Genomic DNA, 13,067 nt, shown 5'->3' on the forward strand with positions numbered 1-13,067 from the left:
TATTCCTTTTGTCCTTTGTTTTTCATTCTTTTGACAAGATGGAAAAGGGAACTTTGGAAGTGTATGAATTATCCATTTCCTTCCCACCTCAATCTTCCACCCTCCTTCCACCCTGGGATTCCTCAAGCCTCTCACAGAGTCATTCAAACCAGGCTTGCCCTCCACCACGAAATCTTCTTAGCCCAGCCTTTATGCCACATCCCTCTGAGAGAGATTACTACCTATGGATTTCCTCTTGGAAATAAAGTGAAACATGGTCATGAAATATGACAACAATGTCTAATACATCCTCAGCATTTTAAGGGACTTTCTAAAAAACCATTGAACTTAGAGTAATTCCAAAAAACAGGGAATTTGAGTTTGTTTAGAGAGAAGCTGGGAGAAAGGAAAATCTTTTGCTAGCGTTCATTTGAGATATAATGAACATATGCAGACCCCACCTATCATAATTGCCTGAAGTATTTTCTAAAAATTACTGAAGGGTAAAAAATAAAAGGTCTATGAATCAAACTAACTCAAGGAAACATAATAAGAATTTTAATTTCATATTCACTTATGGAGATATGTCTCCCAATAAAAAATAAGACAATTACCCAAAATCTATAAACTTATACAGACCTTTCCAATGCACATAAAAATTGTGATCCAAACATCAATTTTGCCCATATCACTCCCATAAGCCATCAATGCCTCCAAAATATGCACTTGAAATGTAGAATTTGCTGAAGGTTTCATTAGGGATGAGAAACAGAAAAGTTTACATCACAAAAATCAAGAGAGGGGCAAGTCCATGGTACAGTGAATAGTCACCTGTTCTTTAACTGGTCCTCGGAGAGAGGAAATATTATGAAAGATGTCTAATTAACAACCAGCTCAACTTATGCATCCCAAAAGGACTGTGTTAAGACTTGCAATATTCCAAATCAAGTTCATGGAAAATGAGTGAAAAAAAAAGTATACAGTTCACAAAGATGGTGTTCAAGTCTAGGAAATCAACCCTCAACAACCTATTTCTTACTGACCTCTGCCCAGAAAAAAAATCATACCTGGGGCTGCAGAGAAAATGGAAAGAACTGTCCAAATTGCAATTTCAAATGTTGAGATTGAATGGGGGTCAGGGGGTAGGGGAACTCAGTATTTCCTTTACACTGGTGAACACACTCAACTATGGTGATGCCATCAACAGCAGAAATTATTTTAAGATGGTTATCTCCTGCATTGATGAGACTGTAAAGGGCACCAGCATGACAAGAGGGGCTTGAGTAGACAGCACATCATCCATAACACAGAGTATTGTTGCTTTTGTTTTATTTCACCATTTGCGAAGTTAAGTCCTTAGAAGTGACATTTATGAAGGCAGTGCACAATAAGGGTGCCAGTCATTGCAAAAGTTCCCATTCTCACTCTAAAGGAACTGGAGCAGTTGAAAAAAACAGGTTTCTGAATAAATTGAAGAACACAGCACCAAGATCCACCATTCACCTGACACAAAGTCAGATGAAGATAAAGATTTTAAGGAGAGGACTAGACTTAAAGTCAGTATTCCACCCTCGGTGGTTGGATCCAGTCAGTTGATAGAAACCAAGGGCAAGAAAGTCAGAGGCCACCTCCACGCATGGGTCCTCGGAGGTAGAGAACTCAGAACACAGTTTTCTGGAGCTGAGAACAATATGCATCACCCACATGCTGGATCTCCAGGGAGTGAGCCAGGACCTTCCATTCTGAGAGACCCAAAAGAAGAGGCAGGAAAATAGAGAACAACAACCTGAATAAAAACCATGTCTTACTGGGAAAGGAAGCTGAGATCTGCCACCACAAAAAAGATGATAACAATGATGTAGGCATTCTAGATGCAGGGCAGGGATGGCCAGGTGGGGACCTCGGATGTCACACACTAAGGAAGAAGAAAGCATTAAATGAGTATTACAGCTCTGAGTTTTCATGAGATTGTTGGACAGGTGCCCAGCCACATTTTCTTGTATCTGAAATTTATTATTATTTTTTTTTTAGCTTTGGATGTGGTGGGATTTTTTCTGCTATAAAATACTTTTAACATTTGTATTTCTCTTCTAAGTTACATTTCATATTTTGAGAGGTAAAATTTCATTTTCATTTTCTTCTTTCTTAACTAGTCACCAATGTTAGAACGGATTTCCAATAATCACTCAGAATGTATAATTTATTTTGAATTTCTTTGATATACCTGGCCTAACTGATAATTACATTGAGAAGTATTCTTGATTTATATCTAGAATGTTCAGCCTTACCAAGAATGCACCTTTGTGGCAAAGACATACATCTAGTTATATAAAAACCTGTGCTGACTTGGTACAAAACTATTTACTTTTCAAGTCAAGCCATGTGGAGATGATTAACTTCCTTGATCTTATGTTTGTATACAATATCTAAACACCAGTTTTACTGATATAACAATACTATTACTTCAAATATACATATGTACATTTGTTAGCAAAATAAAAAATAGAATTATCTAATAAGATAAATGCCTACAATTATCTTTTTAAAAACACACTTTTTAGGGATAAATTTTAAGAAGTCTCTGGATTCTTATACTAGGTAATTTTTAAAACCACTCTGTAGAATATATACCACAAGCCAATTTATTTAGTATTCTCCAGTAAAACTGATACTACTGTGCTATGAAGAAAACCAAAGCAGCTATGAGCTCCAGTTTTCATACTGCAATTAAGTCCACAAACTATTTTTACTCAACTAAATTAGAAAATACTGTTTTAAGGAAAACTGGCAGTTGACCTGTTCAGAAATCACCCTGTTTGTATTTCATACTGCACTCTTAGTGCATTTTCTGTATCCAAAGATGTACAAGATCCCCCTCAGCAATGGAAATTGGGGTCTTTGGTAGTCATGTTCCTGAACCTAGACTTGTCCCTGAACAGAGTTCCTGCTCCCAAAGCCCCACTCTCCAGAAAGCCCAAATGCCTACCAGTTCTCCCTGTCTTGGATTTCCTCTAACTGTTCCCTTATGGAGTAATTTTTCTGTTAGGAGGAAAACAGCAGTGGTCATTTTTAAATCACAGTGCAGACTACTGTCTCCTCTATTTTCAGCCATTGTCATTTTCTTCATCTGTGGAGCATGATTTTCTCCATGTGTAGAAGAAGAATGAAAGACATTTCAAATCTGCAGCGTAAGCTGTGCACTGTGGCCTTGTCCTTCCCCTCTCCTGCCCTTTCTTCCAGTGTCTCCCTGTGACACACTTCAGGGATCACTTTTTTTTAAATCATTTATATTAGTGTTAGGAAACTCGACCACCGAGAGGGCCTGCTGAAAGGAGACAACTCACTAAGAGGAGGCAGGTGCTAGTTCAGTACTATCATTTTGCTACAGCAAGAGTTGAGATGGAGAAAATACTTCACTCAAGAATGAGAAAGCAATTTTTGTTGTTGCTGTTTTGACCAGGAAATATAAAATAAAGTCAGTGTTGATCAAGAAATATTACTTACAAAGGTGTACTACAGAAAATAGTCTGCTGGTCTAACTTTGTCCCTTCATTGTTGCGTAATTGTGAATGGTCAAAGACTGTATGTTTACACTCATTGTGTGAAGTTCTGACCAAGAAAAGTCTTACGTGACTTCAGGGTACATCCATGCAGAGTCAATTATTTGAGTTTTTTGCCATTTATTAACTTTGCTAGGGAAAAAAAAAACTATAAAAAAGAAAAATAAATATTCAAGTGATTGATGAAAACCCTGTGTATGTTTGAGTAAACCTGCAGGTTGAAAGAGCTGCCACCTAATAATGGTTATGATGGGTAAGAGGGCTTACAGTGCCACACTTCTTAGTCCCCTGTTGTTTTGCTACCCAAATCTAAATGCATGCTTTTGCTGATAGTTGCTCGTTTGTGAAAAGATAATTTGTACCTATAGAATTGTATTTTGAAAACACTTATTTTACACAACAATTTTATATTCACTTAAACTAATCTTTTCAATAAAGCACTACTGCCTAGGTATTTACATACACACGCATACACACATCATCCTCTTTGACTTGTCCCTTTCTCTTAATTTCCTTTCCCCCAAAGCTCCCTTAGTGAAAGCATCCCTTTTTCTGCCCTTTTCTCATTTTAGATGGAGTCTCTGGAATTTTCATCTATTTCTACTTAGATTCCCTATCCATTTACTTCAAATTTCTTGATTATTTACTCTGTAGTTTCATTCAATTCTATATAATTTCTAACTTCAGGCTTGGACCTGTAGATCTATGTATATCCCAATGCCATATAAGTCAAATTGGATCAAATTATCCTTAAGAATCCTTCTACCTTGAATATTTCATGATTCCATGCTTCCCATGTGATGGTCTTATCAAATGAGAAAAGGTCCTAAATGTTAGGAAAGAATATAACAAGTTGGGAAATGGGACTCAAGTTGGAGAGCTTGTCCATTCCTAAGCTGCACAGTTGTTTTGAAGGTATTACTTCCTATACAACTCGGCTTAACATTTTTAAGAAATGAAAAATTAAAACTTTCTAAACTATATTAATAAGATGAGACTTTCCCAAACCTTTTTACCAAACTTTTTTTTAAAATTAATTTTAATTCATTTATTTTGCATTGCTGAGGATTGTACCCAGGGCCACTCTACCTCTGTGCTACATCTCCCAGCACTGTTTATTTTTTTATTTTAAGACAGGGTCTTACTAAGTTGCTTAGGGTCTCACTAAGTTGCCCAGGTTGGACTTGAACTTGTGGTCTTCCTGCTTTAGCCTCCCAAGGCACTGGGATTACAGGCATGTGCCACTGTGCCTGGTTTTATCAAACTTTTCTAATACAAAAATATAGCTAATGCCTATAATCTGTACTTATACATTTTTCAAAAAATTATCAACAAACAGAATGTATAAGCATAGATACAGAGATTAATATTAGTAACTCTACGCATAATGATAGCTAAGATGGAAATCAAGCAGAAATGAATGCACTGCTGAGAGTGAGCATTGCATGTTTTTTCCAAATAGAATTCAAGAGACTTAATAAAAGAAGCTTAAAGTTAGAAAAATAAATTTTTATAACTTGTACTAAGGTTGGATAGCTACAATGCTCCTTTCCTTAAATTTTAGTGGATCAAATTCAGAATATTTTCATTAAAAGGTAAAATCTTTTTCTTCCTCAGTATCTTCTAAAGTTTTAGAATTTGTTAGGTGTTTTATGATCTTCTAGTGCTAGTCCTTAGCTAAAGTCTTCCCAACCTGCTACCCAGCTGAGCCTGGGAATGTAAATCCTGGAATTCTCACAGATTTTCAAGCAGCTACATATGGGCTAACACTTGAAAAATGAATTATTTACCTAAAAAGAACCTTGAAACATTTAAAAACTATCTCAAATAAAAAATGGTCTATGTGCTCTTTTTCAATAAGGAGCAAAATTCATCTCTAGCTTAATTATAGTAAAACTACCTAATGTAAATGTTTTAAAGTGATTTTCAAATATTATTACAGGATATATAAGTATTGAATTGTTCAAATTAGTTTTTAATTATATAGATATGGTACAGAAAAAATTCTCTTATTAGAATAATATATGTTGATTATAAGTTTTTTTGCAAAAATATTTCACTTAATAATAATAAAAGCTAATTAAGAACTAATTTCATAGGACATAGGATGTTGATAATGGTGCTGTCCTTTCAAAATGCTTCTGATTTATAGTTGTCTCTTGAGTATTATATTTAGCATTAATAGCTTAAATAAGTAGTTTAAATACATATAATTACTATTTCAATGCCATTTTAATTTTCCATTTTCACCATTTATTTATTTATGCATTAAAATTATATGTTAGCCTTTCTGCATTTAATGTCTTAAGAGCAAATGATTGAATTAATTAGTTCAAATTTCTTTTTGCAGCTATTCAGAATACTGGGGGAAAAAAAGTCAGGAATGGTGGTCTTTAAAGGCAAACATTGCCCTGGCATAACAGCAAACACTTCGTTTGGATAATGTCATTAAAAGTAATTCAACACAACTTGACTCATACAACACTGAGATATATACAGGTCTACAGGTTCAAATCTGCAGCTAGAAACTGACATTGAACTGATTCAACTACAGAGTAAATCATTGAGAAATGTGAAGTAAACTGTTAGGTAACTATTTACTTAAATACAACAGTGTTCTTTTTCACAGGGCACAAGCACTAAATAACATTTCATACTTTAAGTAGTGTCTCATTCAGGTCCAAAATTTATTGAGTGTCCCCTATATGCAAAGCATTTACTAGATTCTGAGGATACAAAAGATTAATAAGGCACAGTTCCTGACTTCAAGGAACCCAAAGTTCAAGAAACATTGGAAGATAATTACAGTGCAACATTATAAATTACTATGCATGTAGAATACAAGTTAGGACTTGGATAAAGGCAATCTTGTGCATAAATGAGATTTGTGAGCTCTAATCTTTTAGCAAACTGTACAATTAAACAGACTGTTGAATTTCAAATTTGACACTGAGATCATTTTTACTTGTGAAAGAATTTTGCCTGCAGAAATGGAATGAGTCGGCAGAGTACTGAGGGAAGTAAGGAGGATCAAAGATATGCCATTTCTGTATGTTTGACAAAAGATTAAAGCAAACAGTCTCCAATTTAGAGATTGATGGAATTCCCTGCAGGAATGTTAAGAAAGAAAGAGAAGCAGTCTGGCAAGCACAAAAGAAAGCAGAATTTGTGATTTTTGGGTTTCCAGGCAAAGCTAAGTATGAGGATATGGTCATTTTGATATTATAAGCCTCATCACAACCATAAGATAATATCCTGGTAGAAAACCGCAAAAGTTCCATGGGGAAATAGATTATCTAAGATGACTGACCAAGTCTTTAGACCACTTGAATATTTAAGGATGCAACAGTGTTCCTCTTTCAAGCAGTATTTTTTTTATCAATAGCATGCACCTGGAAGTGGGTGGGGGAAAAAAAGAGGGAGGGGGAGAAAGAAGGAAAGATAGTGGACTGAGACAGACATTATTACCCTATGTACATGTATGATTACACAAATGGTGTGAATCTACATTGTGTGCAACCATAGAAAAGTTATACCCCATTTGTGTACAATGAATCAAAATGCAGTCTGTAAAAATAAAAATTAAAAAAAAAAAATAGCATGCACCTGAGAATCTGAGCTAAGAGTATTTTAAATGCACATGAATAATGAGAGAAAAAAATAGCCTTCCAAACAGAAGAAACAGTATGTGTAAATGCTTGAGGAGAAAAAAAACCAGCATGAAAGAAACTGAGAAAGTCTAGACACTGAGTTGGAGGAAAGTATAGTATGAGGAAAGGAAGAAGAGTAGGAGATGACTTTGTATGTCATCTTAGCTACAATAAGTATTTTGGTTTTTCTTCAAAAGCAATGATGAGACATTGAATGAATTCATTAGCTCAATGATACAATCTCATTTATGCTTCAGAAAGGTTATCCTGGTTGCCAGGTGAGGAACAGCTTGAAGAGGGCAGAGTATGTATAGGAAGAGTATGTACAGGGAACTAATGCAACAATGTAGGAACAGGATGAGATCTTGAATTGCATGGATGGTGGAGGAATGGAAAGAAGTAAAAATATTAGAGAGATTTAGGAGTACTACTGGCTTTTTACCAAAGCAAGAGAGTCCCTTTTCTAAAATGTAATGCTTAGAAGACTTTCTATGGCCTTCCCCACTATATTCTGCCCCATTTCTTAACTTGTGGGGAAAATCAGATAGGTGTTAAGGAGCATTAATTTATTAAACAAACTTCACAAAACCTGACAGTCTCTCTCTAATTCAAAACCATACTCCCAATTTCCTTAGCACTATTTCGATTCCAAATCTACACCTAAACTTCCTGAGGTAGAGGAATTTTAGAAAGGGCTGCTACTGTCTCTGTGAGTTCCTAATGGAGGGCATCTCAATGAGGTGACAAAGTGGAGAGAGGGTTAGAAATTAAAGGGATACGAATAGGAAAAGAAGAACTCAAACTATCCCTATTTGCTGATGATATGATTGTATACTTAGAGGAACCAGGAAATTCCACCAGAAAACTTTTAGATCTCATCAGTGAATTCAGTAAAGTAGCAGGATATAAGATCAATGCACATAAATCTAAGGCATTTTTATATATAAGCGATGAATCTTCAGAAAGAGAAATTAGGAAAACTACCCCATTCACAATAGCTTCAAAAAAAATAAAATACTTGGGAATCAATCTCACAAAAGAGGTGAAAGACCTCTACAATGAGAACTACAGAACACTAAAGAAAGAAATTAAAGAAAACCTTAGAAGATGCAAAGATCTCCCATGTTCTTGGATAGGAAGAATTAATATTGTCAAAATGGCCATACTACCAAAAGTTCTATACAGATTTAATGCAATTCCAATTAAAATCCCAATGATGTGCCTTACAGAAATAGAGCAAGAAATTATGAAATTCATCTGGAAGAATAAAAAACTCAGAATAGCTAAAGCAATACTTGGCAGAAAGAGTGAAGCAGGGGTATCGCAATACCAGATCTTCAACTCTACTACAAAGTAATAGTAACAAAAACGGCATGGTATTGGTACCAAAATAGAAAGGTGGATCAATGGTACAGAATAGAGGACACGGATACAAACCCAAATAAATACAGTTTTCTCATACTAGACAAAGGGGCCAAAAATATGCAATGGAGAAAAGATAGCCTCTTCAACAAATGGTGCTGGGAGAATTGGAAATCCATATGCAACAGAATGAAACTAAACCCATATCTCTCACCATGCATGAAACTAAACTCAAAATGGATTAAGGACCTCGGAATCAGACCAGAAACCCTGCATCTTATAGAAGAAAAAGTAGGTCCAGAGCTTCAACATGTCAGCTTAGGACCAGACTTCCTCAACAGGACTCCCATAGCACAAGAAATAAAAGCAAGAATTAATAACTGGGATAGATTCAAACTAAAAAGCTTTCTCTCAGCAAAGGAAACTATCAGCAATGCGAAGAAAGAGCCTACAGAGTGGGAGAAAATCTTTGCCAATCATACTTCAGATAGAGCACTAATCTCCAGAATCTATAAAGAACTCAAAAAACTCTACACCAAGAATGCAAATAATCCAATTGACAAATGGGCTAAGGAAATGAATAGACACTTCACAGAAGAAGATCTACAAGCAATCAACAAACATATGGAAAAATGTTCAACATTTCTAGTAATAAGAGAAATGCAAATCAAAACCACCCTAAGATTCCATCTCACCCCAATTAGAATGGCGATTATCAAGAATACAAGCAACAACAGGTGTTGGCGAGGATGTGGGGAGAAAGGTACACTCATACATTGCTGGTGGGGCTGCAAATTAGTGCAGCCACTCTGGAAAGCAGTGTGGAGACTCCTTAGAAAACTTGGAATGGAACCACCATTTGACCCAGCTATCCCACTCCTTGGCCTTTACCCAAAGGACTTAAAATCAGCATATTACAGAGATACAGCCACATCAATGTTCATAGCTGCTCAGTTCACAATAGCCAGATTGTGGAAACAACCCAGATGTCCTTCAATTGATGAATGGATAAAGAAAATGTGGTATATATATACAATGGAATATTACTCAGCCATAAAGAATGATAAAATTATGGCATTTGCAGGCAAATGGATGAAACTGGAGAATATCATGCTAAGTGAGATAAGCCAATCTCAAAAAACCAAAGGAAGAATGATATCGCTAGTAAGTGGATGATGACACATAATGGGGGGTGGGAGGGGTTAGTGTTAGGGTTAGAGTTAGGGTCAGGGAGGGGAGCAAGAATGGAGGAAGGAAGGACTGTATAGAGGGAAAAGAGGGGCGGGAGGGGTGGGGGGGAAGGGAAAAAATAACAGAATGAATCAAACAACATTACCCTATGTAAATTTATGATTACACAAATGGTATGCCTTTACGCCATGTACAAACAGAGAAACAACATGTATCCCATTTGTTTACAATAAAAAAAAAAAAAAAAGAACTAAAAGCAGGGACTCAAATACCTGTAAAAAAAAAAAAAAAAAAAAGTGGAGAGAGGAAAGTAAAGCAATAGTTCCATGCTGCTGCAGATCTTACACGGATCCTGTCCCACTGGGATAGAGATTAGAGATTATCTAACTCTTGTAAATATCCCTTAGAGCCTGAATTTTGGAACATAAACTTTGGAATGCATATTTGTCTGTTCAGAAATTCTCTCTCTCTCTCTCTCTCTCTCTCTCTCTCTCTCTCTCTCTCTCTCTCTCTCTCTGAGGTTGTTCAATTGATGTTTCTTTACAAGTGAAATGCTACAATTTGTGTCCTACATCCCCAACATAAGGTCCTTGAAAGCACAATCCATGTCTCATGCTCACTATATCTAACAGTCCAGCACATACCTTGGATCAAGAGCTATTTAAAACTTTCATTTATTGTCAATCTAATTTGACTGATAAAGAGACAACTGTGCCCATGTGGCAAGTGACCCTTAGCAACTTTTTTCTTTTCTCATCAGAACACAATGAGTATTAGCATAGTTAGATAAAATGGAGGTAAACAGGTTAGCAGAAGCTCTCTGATTTTCTGATTTTCACCATGGTCAACTGAAGAGGCCCAAACACTCTAGCATTAGGCATACTGGGTCTCTTTGAACAGGTTAATGATAGATCCCATTGGCCCAGCAGATACACTCATTGCAAAGAATATTAGTCAATACTTACTTACAACATGCCTTATGACTGGCACTTCTTTGCTCTCCCCACCCAAATCTAAGTCCCAACCCAGTGGCAATTCCACTTATATTCTTTTGTATTCTGTTTAGGTTAATAAGCAAAAGGGATGCTAAAGAAACTGAAATATGAAAATCTTTCCAGTAACTCAACCATCCTGTGAAATAAGGGCCTTCATTATAGAGAAACTTGTTCATAGCCACTCACTATGGTTCTTAATGGTTCTTGATAGCCAAATTAGAATATCAGACACATGAACCTAATTCAGTCCTTATAGAGGTTACTCTTTGGCTCACTGTCATTATGACTTAAAATTGGGAATAATCCTTAGAAACATCACATATGAAATGTGTTTGCAAGAAAAGAGAAGGAGAGATATTGGAGATGTTCTTTTATACAAAAGGACAAATCTGTTTTGGTTAGATGTTAACATAGATTCCCTTCTTGTTAAACCAAAACAAATGTAATAAGTAATCTATATAGTAAGGGGAATGTGTTTCTCTTCAGAAGTAGGCATGATCTCACTCATGTGTGGAATCTAAAAAATTTGGTCTCATAAAAGATGAGAGTAGAATGGTAGTAATAAGGGGATGGGGAGGGTAGAGAGAAGTGAGAGGCAGGGAGAGATTGATTAATGTGTGTTTAGATAGGATCAGGAAGTTCTGGTGTGCTATTGCATAATAGGATGACCTCAGATAACAATAATGTACTGGGCATTTTAGAAAGTCAAAAGAAAGAATTTTAAAATTTTTCACCTCAAAGAAATTATAAACATTTGAGGATATATATATATATGTGTGTGTGTGTGTGTGTGTGTGTGTGTGTGTGTCTTTAACCAGATTTAAACATTACACCATGTATACCTGTATCACTGTGTTATTTGACATCCCATTAGTAAGCATAATTTTATGTTTTATTTATCAGTTAAAAATAAATTTAATTTGAACTTTTGTAAGTATCTGTAACAATTTCAAAATTCAGATATTCTCACAACAGATCTGAGATTTCATACTAATTTACTATTTCAAGAAAAGTCATACAAAACTTTATTTTATAATATTTTTATTAACACTATTTTCATTTATTGCTTCACAACTGGTAGAAGACATTAGAAATCTAATACCTAAATTCCTGTAACCCACACCGTCTTGCTCTGCCTAGGAAGATTAGGTTTGAATTTGTTTTTGCTTTAGTTGTTGTAATTATTACCTTTCAAGCTAAGTAGGTTAGATGAGACATCTGTGGAATTTGTTTGAAGACAGATGGTACACTGCTGGGGTAAGCAGCAGCAGAATGACTGGAATAGTAGAAACAAATATACACCAGGTAAAGGCAGCAAACCAAAAAAAAAAAAAAGTACTCCCGGGAATGAGCATCCCTCAGTCATATCTAGAGGTTTTCTGAGTATAATATGCATACAGTCCACAAAGCTGTGCCTGCACATTTTTATTTCTTTTCTGCTTATTCACCAAGTTTATTCAAATGTTTAGTGCATGCTATAGTTTCCACTATTTCAAGTATCTGTTCCAGATACCACATGAGATATTATTATGTATTTGTTAAGAGGACAGACTTGGAAATAGACTTCCCAAATTCAAATACCAAATCCACTATTGACAGTTGTGTAGAATTGAACAATTTACTTCAACACTGTGGACTTTGATTTTCTCTCATGATAATTAGGGATAATATTAATAGGGTGACTATAACGGTTAAATTAGTTAATACATGTCAATACAACAGTGCAGTGTACAAGTTGACATTCAGTGAATTTAAACAAACATTATCATTAGTCCTATGAGAGAAAGCAGACTGGGACCAGCAGAGGGTCTTGCTTAAAAATGTTCAAATGAAATAGCACTTGTCGCTGGGCGCAGTGCTATGTGCCTGTAATCCAGCAGCTTGGGAGGCTGAGGCTGAAGGATCGTGAGTTCAAAGCCAACCTCAGCAATTTAGTGAGTTCCTAAGCAAATTAGCAAGACCCTGTCTCTAAATAAAATATTTTAAAAAGGGGCCGAGAGTGTAGCTAAGTCGTTAAGCGCCCCTGGTTTCAATCCCTGGTATTTAAAAAAAAAAAAAATTGCAGTTGTAGGTATGCACACAAAAGCACTTAACTATCAAGGCAAAACCATATATGCTTAGCCAGACTGCCTTATAGGTAATCTAAGATTATCCATATGGAATGGGAGAAAGTTCTGTGGGTCCAGGTGGTCAGAGATGTGACTTATTCTGTCTATAGAAAATGAGTACAGTTTGAACATTTTACTATCCTCATTATTCAGACCAATTCAGTTTTAAAAGAATAAAAAGGTCCTTAGACCTATAATGCACAAAAATTTAAAATATAGGGT

The 13,067-nt window shown here is 35.7% G+C and overlaps 1 pseudogene; it reads left to right on the forward strand.

The window, feature by feature from the left end:
• The first annotated feature begins 38 nt into the window (after positions 1 to 38).
• On the forward strand, positions 39 to 1,945 carry LOC124994256 (septin-2-like; annotated as a pseudogene).
• Positions 1,946 to 13,067: the final 11,122 nt, after the last annotated feature.

Source organism: Sciurus carolinensis, chromosome 10 (genome assembly GCF_902686445.1).
Source record: "Sciurus carolinensis chromosome 10, mSciCar1.2, whole genome shotgun sequence".
Taxonomy (NCBI): Eukaryota; Metazoa; Chordata; class Mammalia; order Rodentia; family Sciuridae; genus Sciurus; species Sciurus carolinensis.